Source organism: Zootoca vivipara, chromosome 7, assembly GCF_963506605.1.
Source record: "Zootoca vivipara chromosome 7, rZooViv1.1, whole genome shotgun sequence".
NCBI classification, from domain to species: domain Eukaryota; kingdom Metazoa; phylum Chordata; class Lepidosauria; order Squamata; family Lacertidae; genus Zootoca; species Zootoca vivipara.
In genome coordinates, this window is record NC_083282.1 from 59017310 (window position 1) to 59036332 (window position 19023).

The window sequence follows — 19023 nt, forward strand, 5'->3', positions numbered from 1 at the left end:
GGGCCTTAGTTTGGGGGGACCGCTGGCTTAAGGAAAGCCATTGATACTTCTCAGCATCAGTATCTCATTTGAGGAGTGTGGATAATTATATTGAATGACCATATGAAATTATCGAACGACCCTGAGATCTATGGATGAAAGGCAGTACAATACACAAATTTAAGAAATAATTAATACAAATTGTATTGATTACTCAGATAATATATGAAGTGTTTTGTGTAATTGATACATCATGTATTGCATTGCTAAACAGTATCCGTATCAGGATGGGTTTTATATCTTTGCAAACTATGAGATGGAAAGGGAGATTCCAGACCAGCTGTTTATTGAGTGTTTGTACTGATATGTTTGTGCAGAGGCTATATGATGTTGCCAGCTGGTGGTTGTCATCCAGCACTTTCCGGTCAATTTTCCATCACTTTTCTTATCAGACCTTTTGCAGTTAAAAAAAGTATCAGGATAACTGTAGCAAAAATGTCATCGATAACAATCACATTTTGTGCAAATAAGCAGCCTGCCTGGAAACTCCCAAACCTCCATTCTATTTATGGATATTACTAAAAATGAATAAATTGAGCTTTATTTGCTTTTCAGAAAAACACAATGAGTAGAAACATACAATTTACAAGATGTGGAAAACATTTAAAGTAAAATGGATTCTAAGCAAACATATTTCAAGGAAATAAAAAAGATTTTTGTGTGTCGGGGGGGATGGGGACCCTTGTCTGTGAAAATTGATAAAATGCCTAATTCTTAATTTCCACCACATCTATTAAGAGCCAGCCATGTGGAGAAACTATTAGTACTGGTAATATTACAACCTGTGTTCTTTTCCTAATTGATGTATTCTTTAATTAATGTTGTGCAGACAAAGTAGACCATGTTCTCACAAATTATACAAACCCATTAATTAAAGAGGCTTACAGTTTCAAAGAAAAAAAATCCAACTTTAGGGCTAAGCAATGAAAGGCACAACTGCAAATGTTAACCCTTCTGAATCATCTTCTCTGGTTTCCATAGGAACAAGCTGTGCCTATGAGGCTGCATTGTACACAGCCATTCATAGAAGTGGGTGGACTGATGAGCAGATCCATATGGTCAAACTACACATTACAAATATTAGGCTGCCAGGGCCCCTACATCTCATCCCTATGTCTCCCTTCATGCAACTCTTGGTAACATTCCATTTGATGCATGGTGTGATGCCACTGCTCTCCAGTTTACACACACCTTGCAAATGACATTAATCAAAGTAGAGTGGAGAGAAAGAAATACTAGGTGTCATGATATAATATCTCACACCTATTTTAAGCATTACTGGGATTTACAGAGAAGAAACCTGGGGAAGTGGGTGGCTGCAGATTCAAAGTAACAGAATATAAGAAAAGTCTGATGGACCATTTTTGTCCAGCAGCAAGTTCCACGTTGGCCAACTAGATGCCTATGGGAGGTCCACAAGCAGGAATTCAGTCTCTCCATTCATGGTTCACTGCAATTGGCACGTTGCCTCCAAAAGTGGAGGCAAAGCATAGTCACCGTGGCTTGTAGTTACTGATAGTCTCACCCATAAATCTGTCCTCTTTTAAAGTCATCCAGGGGCAATGTAATATTGAGCTGAATTTCCACCAGTGAAAAGTTTGTGGGGTAAAAATGGAAACTTGGAGACAAGTCATGTTTATTAGCTTCAATGGGTTTACTTTGAGTAGACTAGTGCTAGGTACCACCTACTGTTTCTTCTTCCACCAAGGATCTGTTTCCTCTCTTCCTGTTAGGTGCTGACACTGCAGCCCAGTGCCAGAAGAGATAGAATGTGCCTAGTTACCTCAACAATGTGGGGATATAATCCCTTTCCACAGTGCCTGAACTCATCACTCCTTAATACAGACACCCTGAAGATTTCTCAAAAAGGGAACCCCTTATGAAAGCCATAAGGCTACAAAGTTAGAGGGCACCTCAGCTCATTACAGTTAACAGTAGCATATAGTTTGGCCACTTGAAAAGCATTTCAGCCCCTGTTTTAAATTAGTGGGAATTTTGCCACATCCTTACAATTTCTTTTCAAGTCTTCAGATAGAAGGATGGTCAAATCTGGTGGCTGTTTTTTGATCAAAATGTTATGACTTTCCTTAAACAATAGCTTTCTTCCAGAGGCTCCATGTATGCTAAAAGCCTGTTTCCATGATTTTCCATATCCTTCCATGCATTTCAGGGCAATTGGGATGGCAACGAGGGCACAGCTAGCCTACTTTTCTTCACACTTCCCTCTCCTGCATATTCATGTACATGAAGAACACATGAAGTGGACTTATTGTTACCAATGATGAGTCCCATGAAGCAATTATTGAATATATTGAGGGAAATAATATTTTGAACCAACTTTAATATGAACACTGCTCACCTGCTGGTTTCAACAATACAAGCTTTATACTTACAGAAAGGCAATTCTTCATACTATATAAGACTTTAAAGCTGTTAGAGCCTTCTGTGGAATCAGAAGAATTTACAAAACAATTCTGTATCAAACTTTACTAGGAAAATGTCCTGTCTTTAAAATGTATTTTTAGAATTCGCTGTAGGGATTGAGAAATCCATCATTTTCAGATTCTGACAGTTTCTCATTTTCCTAATCTTCAATTTATCCCATTTGCACATTGGGGTTTTTTAAAATGGCAAACCAAAGTAAATTGCCCTCCATCCATAGTATGAAGTGATACTACAAAAGGAGGAATTGGATTTAAACAAAAGGAGGAATTGGATTTAAACAGTGACTTGTAAGCACATACCTTTGTCTCTAGAAGGACAAATGGGCCTAGACAGTCCATCTTCCTTCCTACCGCCTCAATCCAACATCCCACCAAGGACTCCATTTGCTGCATTTTCAGTCATGGAGCTTATGTTTCCATAAAGAAATAAAAGAAGATTTATGTAAGCATTTACTGACAGGTGCAGGTCAAATAACCACATGTGCACCTGTCTATCCAGTCACATCCTGCATAATGCAGTTTCCCCATTTGTAATGGATGCTCCTAGGAAAAGTAGCTCTTTCTATCAAAATGTCTTCATTGTGTCATTTTCTTCCACAGAAAACTAAAGAAGAGTAAAACAAGCCTTCATGCTGAAACTGTATTTTTAAAAACCTGAAAGTTAAAAATGTACATATTGAAAACATTAGATTGATTCTGTGTTCATATAATCAATTTTGTGACTATACAGCATCTGGTCAAGTGAATGACAATCTCAATTATTGTCTGGTTTCTTTATAACATGTGAGTTCATAAAATGACAATCCAAACAGCAGAATACACTTAATCATTTGAGCCACTGTAGGGAAGGCCTGTTCTCGTGTTCTCAAAACCTGGAGGACACTGTGTTGGCCGCTCCTACTTTAAGTCAACATATTGTGGGAGAACCAACTAGTAGTAAGAATATTATGACTAACAACTATCTTAGAGCTCTGCATGAGATGATTCCTAAATAGTATTTCCTGCTATCAAACTGGACCTTGCATTTGAATTTTTGAATATAAATAAGAGAAGATGTTTCAGTCCACCCATCAATGATTTTTTTTTCTGTTGAAATGCTAAGAAGCAACACTACATGACTCCAGCAAAACTGCTGACTAATATTTTATAGGTCATGTGCCTTGCACTTTTTCCTTACCAGCTGCTACCAGCCACATTTATTATGGAGTACAGTGAAGCAGCACTAACAAGAAGTAAAAGTTTTATGAATAAACAAAACCCCTTCACATCAGCTCTTGTACAACATGCCATGCAAAGTGAAACAGGAAGAAACTTTTCAGCTTAGAGTTTTTGCCTGCAACAAAAACAGCTATCAACAACTCAACATATAACATTCACAAATATATTGACTAATGAACAATCTGTACCTAATGCCTTTAAGAAGATTTGGTTAAGGTAAGCTATTTTGACTCTTCTCATAGTTATACAGCAGCTGAAGCAAGAGTGTCCCTTCTTGGGAGAGTCAAATTGTAATGAGGATTGGAAATTATGGTTGTCTGTCTTAGTGTGGCAGGCTATAATATATTTTGTAATGAAGAAGAACGGAATGTTTTGAATGGTTGCATTGATATTGAGAAATGGGAAATGAATAAAGAAATTTAAAAAGTCAACACTAGAAGATCACTAATAGGAATGGAGAAGCTCAGTGATTTGATTACAATCTCTTTTTAACCTTTATTGCAAGACATATTTATGTTCTGAACCGCCCTGAAATCTACAAGTATAAGGTGGTATATAAATTTAATAAATAAAAATAAATATTCATTCATTCAACCATTTATTAGGTATTAGAGCTTGGACTGGTTTGTGATCTATATTATCACTGCATTAGCTGCTGCTGTTTGTTTATTTTTATCGGCTCTTTAACTGGTTTACCATAACCAACCTTGGGACCGCTTGCATTGAAGGGTAGGTTAGCAATAATGTGAATAAGTAAATAAATAAATAAATAAATAAATAAATAAATAAATATCCTATAATAATAAAATATCCTAATAAGAAGCTTACTAAATATATCATATGTAAGTTAGATATGACATACACACCACGGTTAAAAAAAAAGGCACCGTGTTTGACTGGAATTTCACCAGATGCTTGAAATGTAGAACCCCTTCAAGCATCTGATCGTAATATACTTTTTAAGATATTAAAAAGACCCCCATTGTGATGTCATTGTGACAGAAGCAGTGATCTTTTAGTTGCCTAGACTTTTCATCACCTAGTGTAAGGTTGCTGTATATTCCATCCATTCTGTTGAATTTAATGGGCTGTTTTTAACGACTGACTTTTTATTTTATTTTTTTACTGTTTTATCTATTCAGCTGCTCTCCCCTTCTTTATCCTTTTCTTGTTTTATTACTCCACTGTCAGACACTTGGAGGTTTTACAGAAGAACTGCATTAAAAATATATTAAATTAATAAATAAAAATTGATGGTTGTTTTGACAGCAAAATAAAGTCCTGTGCGCTTCAATCACACTACTTTATTCATAATTATTAATTGGAGGCTTCAGCATGATGCACACTTACCTGGGAGTATGGGTACTGGAAAATTCTGATGAAAATGGAAACAGGAGCATCAATTGCTTATTCCAGGAGAATGGAAATTCAACCAGTACTGTAAATACAATCGGCATTCACTGTTGTTGTTTTCAGCACACAACTGATATGCAATTGATTACATTAACCCCCCCCTCCACAGTGCACACTGTGTTTCAGTTGCGCTGAAATGAATGGGATAGAATAATGTAATTTATGTAGATGACATAAATTACAGTATGTGGACCGAGAACTCCCAGAAGTGCAAGCTGAATTTCGAAGGGGCAGAGGAAGCAGAGACCAAATAGCAAACATGTGCTGGATTATGGAGAAAGCTAGAGAGTTCCAGAAAAACATCTACTTCTGCTTCATTGACTACGCAAAAGCATTTGTGTCGAACACAGCAAACTATTGCAAGCTCTTAAAGAAATGGGAGTGCCTGATCAACTCATCTGTCTCCTGAGAAATCTCTATGTGGGACAAGAAGCTACTGTTAGAACTGGATATGGAATAACTGATTGGTTCAAAATTGGGAAAGGAGTACGACAAGGCTGTATATTGTCTCCCTGCTTATTTAACTTATATGCAGAATTCATCATGCGAAAGGTTGGATTGGATGGATCCCAAGCCGGAATTAAGATTGCCGGAAGAAATATCAACAACCTCAGATATGCTGATGACACAACCTTGATGGGGGAAAGTGAGGAGGAATTAAAGAACTGTTTAATGAGGGTGAAAGAGGAGAGCGCAAAATATGGTCTGAAGCTCAACATCAAAAAAAACTAAGATCATGGCCACTGGTCCCATCACCTCCTGGCAAATAGAAGGGGAAGAAATGGAGGCAGTGAGAGATTCTACTTTCTTGGGTTCCATGATCAATGCAGATGGTGACAGCAGTCACGAAATTAAAAGACGCCTGCGTCTTGGAAGAAAAGCAATGACAAACCCCCCATGGTGTGCTCTGGTCCATGGGGTCCTGAAGAGTTGGACACGACTAAACGACTTAACAACAACAACAACAACAACATAAATGACATAATTTCACCACAGCAAACAGCAAGATGAATACTGTGGTTTTCGGTGGAATACAAACTGCAGCAGAATGGAAACAGTTCTGCATGTGATGAATACAAGGCAGGATAGAAAACGCCTTCTTGCATCCCTATTTAGGAGTATTGAACTCAATGAGAATATTTGAGTAATCTTGCCAAGGATGGCACTCTATGTGTGCTGTTAACCTCATTTCTTCTCTATGGTGGATACTGTTTTTTGGGTTCAAGCAGAAATTTCCCAGTACGAATCTAGATGAAGTTTGCTGTGTAAAGTATGTTTTTTCTAGTTTGTTTAATAAAGAAAGGGGGGTTCCGCTGAGTTTTTGGTATAGAACTCTACAGGGGAATTGGATTTCTATATACATAATCACGTTCCTCCTTCAATCAAGTTTTCTTTGGAAACACAAAGCTGTGCAAGTCTAAAACACCTGGGGAAGTATATATGATATTGAAGGTGTAACCTCTAGGTCAAAAATCTGTTTCCTTCACTGCTATGAGCCTTACACTTGACCTGAATTTTTTTTCCCCTCTGGCAAAATCAAATCTTCCTGCCATGTGGCAGCAGAGCAGGGAATCAGGCAATGCTAGAGTGAATTTCACAAAGTGCAAACTATAATTTTTTTAGACATCAGCAAAAATGGCTCAGTTGGGTTGCATTACGACAAGTCTAAAAGGTAAAAATCAATGAAACCTATATATTTTTACTATTGTTACAAAAATAATAGTAGCAATAATAAATTTGGGAATTGACAAATATCAGAACCAAGCGTGATAAAAATTTGGTCCCCATATGTTATTCTGGCACAGCACACAATTATGATCCACACTGGTAGTATAAATAAACTTGGGAATACACAATTATATCAGTGAATAAAAATTGGGTTCCTATATATAATTCTGTCACTGCACACTTCTTACATAATACACATTGGTGTTTAATACTTTTAAACAAGGTTTAAAAGTAAGTTGAAGGTCTGTGGGTATCTGTTTGTGGGTGGGGAATAAGAACGAGGTCTGAACAATGTTGCCTGACAACAATGCTGCAAAAAGCAATTTACTCTGAGGTGACAATCTGAAGGGAGAAGAAAAATAAACTAACAAGAGGGAGTTTAGGCTCATTAGCATCCTGGTCTCCATATTTCATCATTAATAATAATAAAGATGGATGGGTGAGTCATAATAAAGCACTGCTCCATTCTTTACTGAGTACACTATAAAAAGAGGCAGGGACAACTAGAAGTTAACATGAAGAATGGGTCAGACGTGACATCAGGCTGCTGTCTCCAAAATTATAGTCCCTCTGTAGGGAGGCAGCTGATTTATGCCAGCCATTGGAAAAGGCAATTAGGACTTTCCATCCTGCCATCTTTAATGCATCCTAAGGTCCACAGAGCACCAACTTCCAACAGCCGTGACTAGGATGTCTGAGGGTTCATCATTCAAATGATGGCAGGCAGTTCACTTTTGTGAATATTCGGCCTAATGTGAAATGTATTGTCAGTCTGAAGGGGGTTGGATGCGAGATTCAGAAATGGAAACAAAGGATAAATTTGTTTCAAGGGATAGCAAGAGATGAGAAACTTGGGACAGCAAAATGCAGAACATTTTCAGCAAGACTTGGGGAAATCTCAATTCAAAGCAGTGTTCCCAAAGACCACAACCCCCTTAGTGATTCTTTTCTTTTTCTTTTTTCTAAAATGTCCTATCATTTTTCAGTCATACATTCTGCTATTTTTATATTTCTGTAGTTGCTGAGTTTGAAATCAAATTATGCATTGATTCCAATTTATTTGATTTTTATCTGACTCTGGTTCCTTTTCTGATTACCACCACTTCGTTCACTGGAACAACATTTAAGACCCTCTCTTCAAATGCATAAGCTGCTTAGCCCACAGTGTTTCTGGAAAACCACAGACTGTGAGAGATAGATTGAAGGTGCATTCCCAAAGCTGGTGGACTTTGTAAACTAAGGTCTTGACTAAACATCACCTCATTGCTTAACTGTAGATTGTAACCACAGTACTGCTGAGCCAATAAATTTCTCTGAGTCTTTTTGGCCCTAGGGGTGAGAAGGAATCCCCCCTGCAAATTGAGAAGAGAAAAAATAATTCTGCTGAATTTTGAGGAAGGGTGGTGGTGGAGGGTTTGGCACCAAGTGCTTACTTTAATATTACGTGGTTGACAGCTACTCTTCCATTTGAACTTTTAAAAAATCCCCAAACTGTTCCCTGGCACTCTGACTTCTGCCTGGCTGCCACAATTGCGGAAATGTTCATGGGAGTATGCTATGTCAGGAAGTGTGATACCAAGAGAAGCTGCTTGTGGAAATGCCAAACAGCAATTTATTTATTTTTAGGTTAAAAGAAAAAAAACACCAGCCATCCTGTAATGTTATTAACATAATCGCCCAGCACCAAGCACCACACCCAGCCTAGGAATTTCACTGAAATTCTCTTGTTACCCCCAAAATGGCAGAAAAAAATGTCTGCTGCTTTTGCAGGTTGGGGAGGGAGAAGAGTTTGGGAAATTAGTCAAGGGAATTTGACAACTTCTGTTTTGTAGTGCTTTGATTCTAGTTCTTAATTCTGTTTTGTAGTGCTTTGATTCTAGTGGTTTTCCCCGGCGCTGAGGGCAATGAAACAGTCGTTGAGACGGCTAGAGCGCCGGTGGCGGAAAACTCATTTTGAATCAGACCGGACACGGGCTAGAGCTCAACTTCGAGCCTACCAAGTGGCAATGGCGACGGCGAAGAGGACCTTCTTCACCGTCTCCATCGCATCTGCAGAAAACAGCAGCAGGAGACTCTTCCAGGTGGTTCGCAATTTAGCGGAACCACCTGCTCCATCCGGGCCCAGTACGGGCCACATGATCTCCTGCAATGATTTTGCAAAGTTTTTTGCAGATAAAGTCGCTCAGATTCGGGAAGAGGTAGACTCCACCGTGGGAGCAGGGCCGGGGCGGGGGAGTGCTAGAGTCCTGTCTAGTCAAGTTTTGTGGGATCAATTTCAATCTGTTACCTCCGAGGATGTGGACAGGCTGCTTAGACGAATGAAACCAACCACCTGTCTCCTTGATCCTTGCCCATCCTGGCTTATAAAAGCTAGCCAGGAAGGGCTGGGCGATGGGCTTCGCGGGTTGGTAAATGCTTCTCTCCATGAGGGAGCCTTCCCAGACCCGCTGAAAGAGGCGGTTATTAAACCGCTTCTTAAAAAACCATCTTTAGATCCGGCCAATATGGCCAACTATCGCCCAGTCTCAAATCTTCCATTCTTGGGCAAGGTGATTGAGCGAGTGGTTGCGGAACAACTCCAGGCACGCCTGGAAGAAGCGGACCATTTGGATCCCTTCCAGTCAGGATTCAGGCCTCATCATGGGACTGAAACTGCCTTGGTCGCACTGGTCGATGATCTCCGGCGGGCTAGGGACAAAGGTAAGAGCTGTTTCCTTGTTCTGCTGGATCTCTCAGCGGCTTTTGACACCATCGACCATAACATCCTTCTGGACCGTCTAGAGGGCTTGGGAGCTGGGGGCACTGTCATGCAGTGGTTCCGCTCCTTCCTCCTGGGCCGTGTTCAGAAAGTGGTGGTGGGGGATGAGTGTTCAGACCCCTGGGCGCTCACTTGTGGGGTGCCTCAGGGTTCTGTCCTCTCCCCCATGCTTTTTAACATCTATATGCAGCCACTGGGAGAGATCATCAGGGGGTTTGGGCTGGGTGTCCATCAGTATGCTGATGATACCCAGCTCTACCTCTCTTTTAAATCAGAACCAGTGAAGGCGGTGAAGGTCCTGTGTGAGTGCTTGGAGGCGGTTGGAGGATGGATGGCGGCTAACAGATTGAGATTGAATCCTGACAAGACAGAAGTACTGTTTGTGGGGGACAGGAGGCGGGCGGGTGTGGAGGACTCCCTGGTCCTGAATGGGGTAACTGTGCCCCTGAAAGACCAGGTGCGCAGCCTGGGAGTCATTTTAGACTCACAGCTGTCCATGGAGGCACAGGTCAACTCCGTGTCCAGGGCAGCTGTTTATCAGCTCCATCTGGTACGCAGGCTGAGTCCCTACCTGCCCACTGACTGTCTCTCCAGAGTGGTGCATGCTCTAGTTATCTCTCGCTTGGACTACTGCAATGCGCTCTACGTGGGGCTACCTTTGAAGGTGACCCGGAAACTACAACTAATCCAGAATGCGGCAGCTAGACTGGTGACTGGGAGCGGCCGCCGAGATCACATAACACCGGTCCTAAAAGACCTACATTGGCTCCCAGTACGTTTCCGAGCACAATTCAAAGTGTTGGTGTTGACCTTTAAAGCCCTAAACGGCCTCGGTCCGGTATACCTGAAGGAGCGTCTCCACCCCCATCGTTCTGCCCGGACACTGAGGTCCAGCTCTGAGGGCCTTCTGGCGGTTCCCTCATTACGAGAAGCCAAGTTACAGGGAACCAGGCAGAGGGCCTTCTCGGTAGTGGCACCCACCCTGTGGAATGCCCTCCCACTAGAGGTCAAAGAGAACAATTACCAGACCTTTAGAAGGCATCTCAAGGCAGCCCTGTTTAGGGAAGCTTTTAATGTTTGATGGATTTCTGTATTTTAGAATTTCTGTTTTTTTTTTGGAAGCCGCCCAGAGTGGCTGGGGGAACCCGGCCAGATGGGCGGGGTATAAATAATAAATTATTATTATTATTATTATTATTAATTGATTAATGCCTGTGATGCACCAGGATGCAGTTTGAGCACACTTGATTCCTTTTCGTGTCCCTCGGGTGAGAGGTGCTTGATAAGTGCAAAGCATTATTATGTTAGCACTTGGGAGTGAAAAAGATTTTCATCATTGTGTCACTGAAAACATAATTAGAGCTCTGTTATGAAAACATGCATATGCTGGGAGTCAGCCTGCATTGCACCTCTCTCTTAATTATGCTTCAAAAGAAGAAGAAGAAGAATAAAAAGACGTATGCTCTGCTTAATTACAAAAAGCATAAATTCAGAATTACCTTTTAGCAACACACCTTAGCCTTTTTAAATCTGAAGGGAAAGTTTTAATAGGAGACAGAAAAAGACAACTGAAAAGGAAAGGAAATGCTGCAAGTCCTAAAGCAGATCCTGGCTTGTGATGATAGATTTTTTCCAGTGTGCTTCTACACCTTCAGATAGTCTTAGATTTCAACCATTTGAAAGCAGCGCAAAGCAAAGTGCAAAGAAATCTGAAGGGTGGGACAAGAGTGAAATGAAACTGAATGAGGTGGATCAGGGCCATCTTAAGCTCATCAGGCGCCCTGGTGCAGGGATCCCTTGGGCGCCCCCCACCCTTCCTCTTTTAAAAAAAGGGAAAAGGAAGCTCTTACCTTCCCTGGAGGCGCTCGTGCCAGAAGGCCTCGGGGCTTCCTGGAGCCCTCCCGCCGGCAGCGGAGGCTAGATGAAGAAGAAGAGTTTGGATTTGATATCCCGCTTTATCACTACCCAAAGGAGTCTCAAAGTGGCTAACAATCTCCTTTCCCTTCTTCCCCCACAACAGACATGCTGTGAGGTGAGTGGGGCTGAGAGACTTCAGAGAAGTGTGACTAGCCCAAGGTCACCCAGCAGCTGCATGTGGAGGAGCGGAGACGCCAACCCAGTTCCCCAGATTACGAGTCTACCGCTCTTAACCACTACACCACACTGGCTCTCTAGATGGGCGCGCCATGGATGGAGCCAGTGGGGAGAGCCTTCCTGGCACAGCATTAGGGCCTGCGTGCCAGGCGGCGGGGGGAGCCTCACTGCGGCCCCTGCACCTCACAGCAGGGCTGCGCTGTGCCGGAGGCCGCCCAGCAGCTTCTCATGGCCCTGTCTCTCTCCCGTGGGGCTGGAGATGCCAGATTGAGTGGGGGAGGAAGCGCCGCTGCTCTGCGTGGCCTTCCTCCCTTCTCCAAGTGAGCTGGGGTGCCTGGGTGGGCCTGGGCCACGCCGTGACCTTCCCGGCCGTCTCCCGCGACTCTGGCACTTGCTGGGTCCACACGGCCTCCCTGCTTCCGTGGATGGGCTGCAGGGCCCGGGTGGGTCTGGGCAGTGCCAGGAGGCCTCCTGGCCGTTTCCTTGCGCCAACAGGGCACTGCTTTGCTTCCCGCCAACAGGGCGCTGCGTTTCATTGGTAGAGCTGCTGCCATGTGGCATCGCCTCTACCAATGAAACGCAGCGCCGGGGTATGGGATGACCCTGGCGCTGCAGAGCAGAACAGGGTCCTAGTGCCCCTGTTCCCTGCTCTCCCCTGAGCGGCGCGGCTGGCTGGCCTGCAAGACTCAGAGGAGGGAAAAGGGAGGCCGCCACGCAGCTCCTCCACTTGCTGGGGCACCCCTCAACACCCAGGCGCCCCGCGCCACTAGAGCCAATGGGCGAGCCGGCCCTGAGGTGGACGACCGCTCTTTTCATTTGTCCTAACACTGTCTAACAAAGACCTGTAGTTCTTCACAGCACTGCAGGACTCTTTACTGATATAATTCCAGTCTGCCAGGGCTTCCCGGAGTGACCATGCCATGCCATGTGGTCACTTCAGGAAGCTCTTTTGGGGGACAATCTTGTGCGCAAAGTGCTTTGCATTGCTGCAACTGGCATTTCTAAATAGCATTTTCAGCTCTTCAAACATTAGGAAAGCCCCATGCTCACTTGCAGATACATGAGGGTAAGTGCTGCTGTCCATACACCAATAGTTAGCACTCCCCAGAACTCTTCAAAAAGTCCCACTCATCCTAAAATATCTCTTATACATATCAGGGGTGTCATTAAGAATACACATATTTTTATTTATGGTGGTTCCCCCCCAAACCTCACTTCAAAAGCAGGTTCTCCTCCAATCCCCTTCCCATCTCTCATTTATACTGGGAGTGTCAGTATGAATACACATATTTTTATTCATGGCATTTATCTTTTCTAACCTCACTTCAATAGTATATATGAGATTCTAAAAACCTAGGGCAAAACTCAGATGTATTTAGAAAATAGGGGGGAACCATGAATATTAACTGTAGCTTAATTAGGCTGAACTTTAGCTTGAGAGATTAAAAATGTCAAAATCAATGTGGCACTTAGTGCTTACAAGTCATAATATTACCCACACATGTTTGAGCCAGAGTCCTTCTGTATTTCACAATCAGAAAGAAAGCAAGGCTGCCTTACAGACATAACTATTTAGCTGTGCAAAATAGAAGAGCCACAGAAGTGTCCAGAGATGAGCCGTGTAGAGGTGAGTGAATGCAAGGGAGCAGAGATAAATTTAAAGGCAAATCTACTAAATTTGCACTTTCTGAAATTACATGAACTGAAACACAGCAACCCTTCATAATTCATACTTCTACAAATTTTGCAGAGTCGTTCTCTATACAGAAATGCACATACTGGCGTATACTGCGCAGAAAAGTGCATATTTTAGTGAAAATAGCATACAAATTGCATTAAATTACACAAATTTGCAGAATAAAAACATGTATATTAGGAGAAATTCACACAGTAATGCCAATGAATTTTCACGAGGACTTAACCCCCCCCCCCAAAAAAAATTATGTGGAAACTAAATTTAAGATTAGAAGAATGAGAAAGTGAGAGAAGCTGATGCTGACAAATTCACTCACCCCTAGTGGATGCTCTATCAATGTCTCACTTGCTTTTTCCCTAAGCAGTTCGGTTTGCTTGTGGCACCTGCCACCCACTTTGTATTCAACACAAGGACATCTGGTTGCAAATGGACCAGTTTCCTCCCCCCCCCTACCCTTTCCCCTTCTCCTTTATCTCTGATAGGTGCCAGACTGCCATAATGAAATAGTGCAGCCACACTGGGAATACTGTGTAGAATTCGGGTTACCTCATCTCATAAATGAAATTGTAGACCTAGAAAAGGGTCAGAAAACTGCAGCCACTGTCGCCAAGGATCAGGAGTGATACCCATATAAGAAAAGGTTACAGTGTTTGGGGCTTTTTAGTTTAGGGGAAAAAGAGAGTAAGGGGGAAGATGTTAGAGGTGCTTAAGTTCATGCATGATGTGCAGAGAATGGATAGGGAGAAGTTTCCTCTCTCATAATACTTGAATGTAGCCTTACCCTTTCCTCCTGGTGGGCAGCTCTTGTGGGCTCTTGTGCTTGGTTGCCATCCCTGGCTGTGAGAACACAGTCCACATGGCCAGGCAGCCGTTGGGGGAATTCCCCCTGGCCACCTGGACAGCTGGTTTGAGTTTCTGCTGACTGCCGCATTCCAAATTAGCCAATGGATGGCCTCTTCTGGGGGGTGTGCCTCGCAGACTGAGAGGGCATTGGCTGGACATGTAACCTCGCAGCCGGCGAGGCATAAAAGCTGGAAGCGCCATCCTGCCCATATGGGCGGGACTCACCTGATTAGTCCTGTCAGTGGAAATCCTGCACAACAACTTCCATTCATGCAGTGGGTCTTTCTCCACTCCCCTCCCCTCCCCCATTCCCTGTTTCCCCTGAAATTTTCCCCTGAAGTGGCTAGGAGTACATGGGCAGAGGAAAAGGGGTGCATGTTCCATCTTTCTAGCTGAAATACTGGTGCATAAGGAATGTTAATATTTGTGTGATAATGAATTCCACGCATGCTATTGACGAGTCCACACACACACACACATGAAAACTTTCATGGAAAGAACTGAATAACCAACAAATTAATTCAGTTTCTTGTGGTGTTACAATTTTCGCTTACTAGTTCAACAGATAATTAACTCCGGTATAGGCTACGCTTGTTGTAGAAGCTAAACTGTAGCAGCAATAGTGAACTTAAAGTGACAGTTTATGCAGAGCAAAGGCAAGAATGACGGGTTTTGGTTAGGCCTCATGAACCATTTACCATAGAGTCAAAGAAAGTTCCATAATGCAAGTGAGAATTCAAATTCCCACTTTGTGAACTCATGAAATTCTTTGCTTTGAGTATCAGCTCAGCTGCATCTCAAACAGAAAATAATCCCCATTATCTGAACCTTGCACATTTGCAACTTCTCGGCATCAGAGCTCACTGGGTCCGCCTATGTATCCCCATGTTAGTGTAATCCTTCAAAAATTGCCTCCCATCTCTTTGAAGCTATGATCGAATATTGTAGTTATCTCCCAGGCTATTTGGATAAATGAAGCTGACCTGTGCAGGCATCCAACAAATCCCAAACACGGTAGACTTCAGAACCAGGAAAACTGTTTTTGAAAAGAAGAGTTTGGTTGTTTTCCTCTCTGCATTTTCTGTTACAAGTCTAAACTTCATCTTGTAGGACCTTACTGCACTCTCCTATGCATGCCTATCCAGTAGCAAGACTCACTGGGCTTAATTGAAATTACTCAAAGGTAAATGTATATAGCAAGATTAGCCACTGTGATGCCCTCTAGATCAGGCATCCCCAACCTTCGGTCCTCCAGATGTTTTGGACTACAATTCCCATCGTCTCCGATCACTGGTCCTGTTAGCTAGGGATCATGGGAGTTGTAGGCCAGAACATATGGAGGGCCACAGGTTGGGGATGCCTGCTCTAGATGTTATGGGACTGCAACTCTCATAATTCCTGACCATTGGTCATGCTGGCTGGGGCTTATTAGAGCAGGAATCCAACATCTGGAGGACCCTGTGTTGGCTATCCTTGATGTATATTACATCCTCAATATCAGCCCACAGCATAACATGCTAATCGTGGCTTCTGCAGCAGCTTCTTCCCCTAGGTTTAACCAAACCTTTTTGAATGAGTTATTAATTCAATTTACATATATCTAAAAATTGTTAGTATTTCCTGGGTATCTTTGCTTCATTGCACTCTTAGACAAGGTTCTGTGCTTTTGTTTGGGATTGAATGCAAGTGAATCAGAATTCACGACTCTCATCAGTTTGGAACATGGCAAAATAATTTATTATCCTTCTGCATAGCTTGGGTGTCATGAATCTGTTCTGGAAAAAAATGCTATCGAAAATCAATAGAATTTTATCATGCAAATTATAGGAAGTGTTATTATTATGAGCAGCGGGTGGTTCCTGATTCATTGCCATTTGCACTTTCAATGAGCTCAGATTTGCTCCAGGAAATGCACGGTGTAAGGAACGTAGTTTATTCTTAAAAACACAAATACATCTCCGACTGCTTGTAGGACATGGCAGGAGAAATCCTAGTTGCAAAGGTGAATTTTTCATATTGAAAGTCTCTGGATCATTGGGAAAGGCTAGCACTTTGACAGACTATTATTACTTCTGTATTGCATTGTGGCACTAAAACCAACAAATGCCAGATTTTCCCTGTACTGTATAGGGAAACATTTATATATGTAGCCCTGATAGGTTGTTAAGGAGTGACTCATCCCTGGCTCTTCTGTATTGAACCCTAGATCTGTTGGTCTTCTCCATCCTTTTCAAAAGTGTTCATTACTTTTGCTTACATGGTTGCTCTGCATATTGTGAAGAAGAAGAGGAAGAAGAAGAAGAGTTTGGATTTGATATCCTGCTTTATCACTACCCTAAGGAGTCTCAAAGCGGCTAACATTCTCCTTTCCCTTCCTCCCCCACAACAAACACTCTGTGAGGTGAGTGGGGCTGAGAGACTTCAGAGAAGTGTAACTAGCCCAAGGTCACCCAGCAGCTGCATGTGGAGGAGCAGAGATGCAAACCTGGTTCACCAGATTACAAGTCTACTGTTCTTAACCACTACACCACACTGGTTCTCACATTGCTGATGAGACCTCAGCTATCCATCATCGACATTTGTCCAGAGACCTAAATTTGCACAGCTGCATGTGCACACAAACATATATGCACATGCAGATTTTATGCATCTGTGTCATGGGCTTTTGCCCTTCATTTTTAAAGGAATGTCTCTAAAGACTAAAGCATAAAGGACCCCTGTTCCCGTGGTAGTAATACAGTAAAACTGAAGGCAGGTGCAGTTAGATCTTCACTGTACAAGCATGTCTTCTGAATGGCTAGTACTGCCCAGTTTGGACTACTGATGTCTTGGTGTTGACCTCCCAGCACCTTTATTCCAGTACTTGTGTGCAATATACCCCCTCACTTGACCTTTGCTCATCAGCAGTGCACTTTATGATCTTAGCATTACTGCATCTACTGCCTGTTGGTTAAGCAGAGTTCCTTCATCACACAACAGCACTCCATGACTTAAGCTAAGCTAGATTCCCCCTATGCCTCTTCCAATTTACTGAACTCTTCAAACTGGGATGTGCATGCTTCTTCCAATGCTTGAAGATAGAGACAATTATTTATTTTTAAAACATTTATCTGGCCTTTTCCACAAATAGCCTAAGGTGGCTCAAAAATATAATTTTAAAGAATAGTACAGTTTACAAATACAGTAGCAAACATCAAGAGTGAATTTCTACAATAAAGGCACATTCCATAAAACAGCAGCAGCCAAAAAACCAAAACAAAATGCAGCCGCTTCCATGCAATTAACAGTTGGATTAATACCAGGTTCAGTATGTGCCTTATTCAAAATACTTTCAAAATACTTTCTCTGCCATATGTTAAAAGACCATTAAAGTGAGGGCAAGGTAAGTCGTCTGTGGGAGAGGTCTTTCAGAGCCTAGGCGCAACCTCCAAAAAGGAAAATGGCAAATTAAGCATCTCTGTTGCAAAAAGAAAACAACGCAGGCTACAGTTTTCTGGTGTTTCAAATATGAAGCCTAAAGACCGATTAAATGTAGAATGGGTTGTTAATGTCAAATTGCCAGCAGGAGCAGGGATAAATCAAAGTTCATTCACCATCTTTCCTTTCTTGTACCTTTTGGCAGTATTCTCTCTGCAAATTCATAAGCGTGAGACCGGAGAGACTTGCAGCACTGAGATCCACCGAACTTCCGGGTTGAAGTCATGGCAATTGCTTTTCATTTAATTTAGTTCTCTATGCCACTCATGAGCAGGTGAGATTTTGCCACTTATATGCTCGTTTTTATTAACAGAGGCCAGAATGAGGGGGTCTTGCAAGTATTTTACTTTAGCTGAGTGGGTAATGAGAGGCCACAAGTAACAACTTCATAAATGTATCTGACACCTTTTCCAGATGCCTCCTGCCTCTAAGGGTTTGCCTACTTGTACTAATTGGCCGCTTCCACAGGCAGAATTAAGAATCAACTCACATATGAACATTCTGGCTCATTTTTTAGGTGATGAATCAACTATCAAGGCAGGTTGGAATATTTTTACGAAGTCAGTAGACTGACCACATATATTCACACAGACTGGAGGGCTACTCTCTAAAGGAGCGGGTATGCAGCTTGAGGGTACTTCTGGATCCATTGCTGTCACTTGAGGCTCAGGTAGCCTCAGTGGCATAGAGTGCTTTCCATCAACTTCAGCTGGTAGCCCAGCTGCGCTCCTAACTGGAAAAGGATAGCTTATCCTCCAACATTTCTCCGATTAAAATCAGGAAGTCCCATTGCATAATGATAACCTTACTATTTATACCCCCCCTCCATCTTATTGGGTTCCCCCAGCACTCTGGGCAGCTTTCAACATATATAAAATATAATGAAACTTTAAACATTAAAAAAATGAAACCCTTCCCTGTACAGGATTTTGCCTTCAGGTGGCTTAGGGTCTGGATAACTTCATACCCTCCAACATTTCTCCAATGAAAATAGGGACATCCTAAGGAGAAGCGGGACATTCCGGGATCAAATCAGAAACCAGGATGGCTTCTCTAAAACAGGGACATCCCTGGAAAACAGGGACACTTGGAGGGTCTGGGATAGCATAATGTCTGTCATCTATGGGACATGAGTGGCGCTGTGGTCTAAATCACTAAGCCTCTTGGGCTTGCTGATCAGAAGGTTGGTGGTTCGAATCCCCGCAATGGGGTGAGCTCCCGTTGCTTTGTCCCAGCTCCTGCCAACCTAGCAGTTCGAAAGCATGCCAGTGCAAGTAGATAAATAGGTACTGCTGCGGCTGGTTTCCATCACA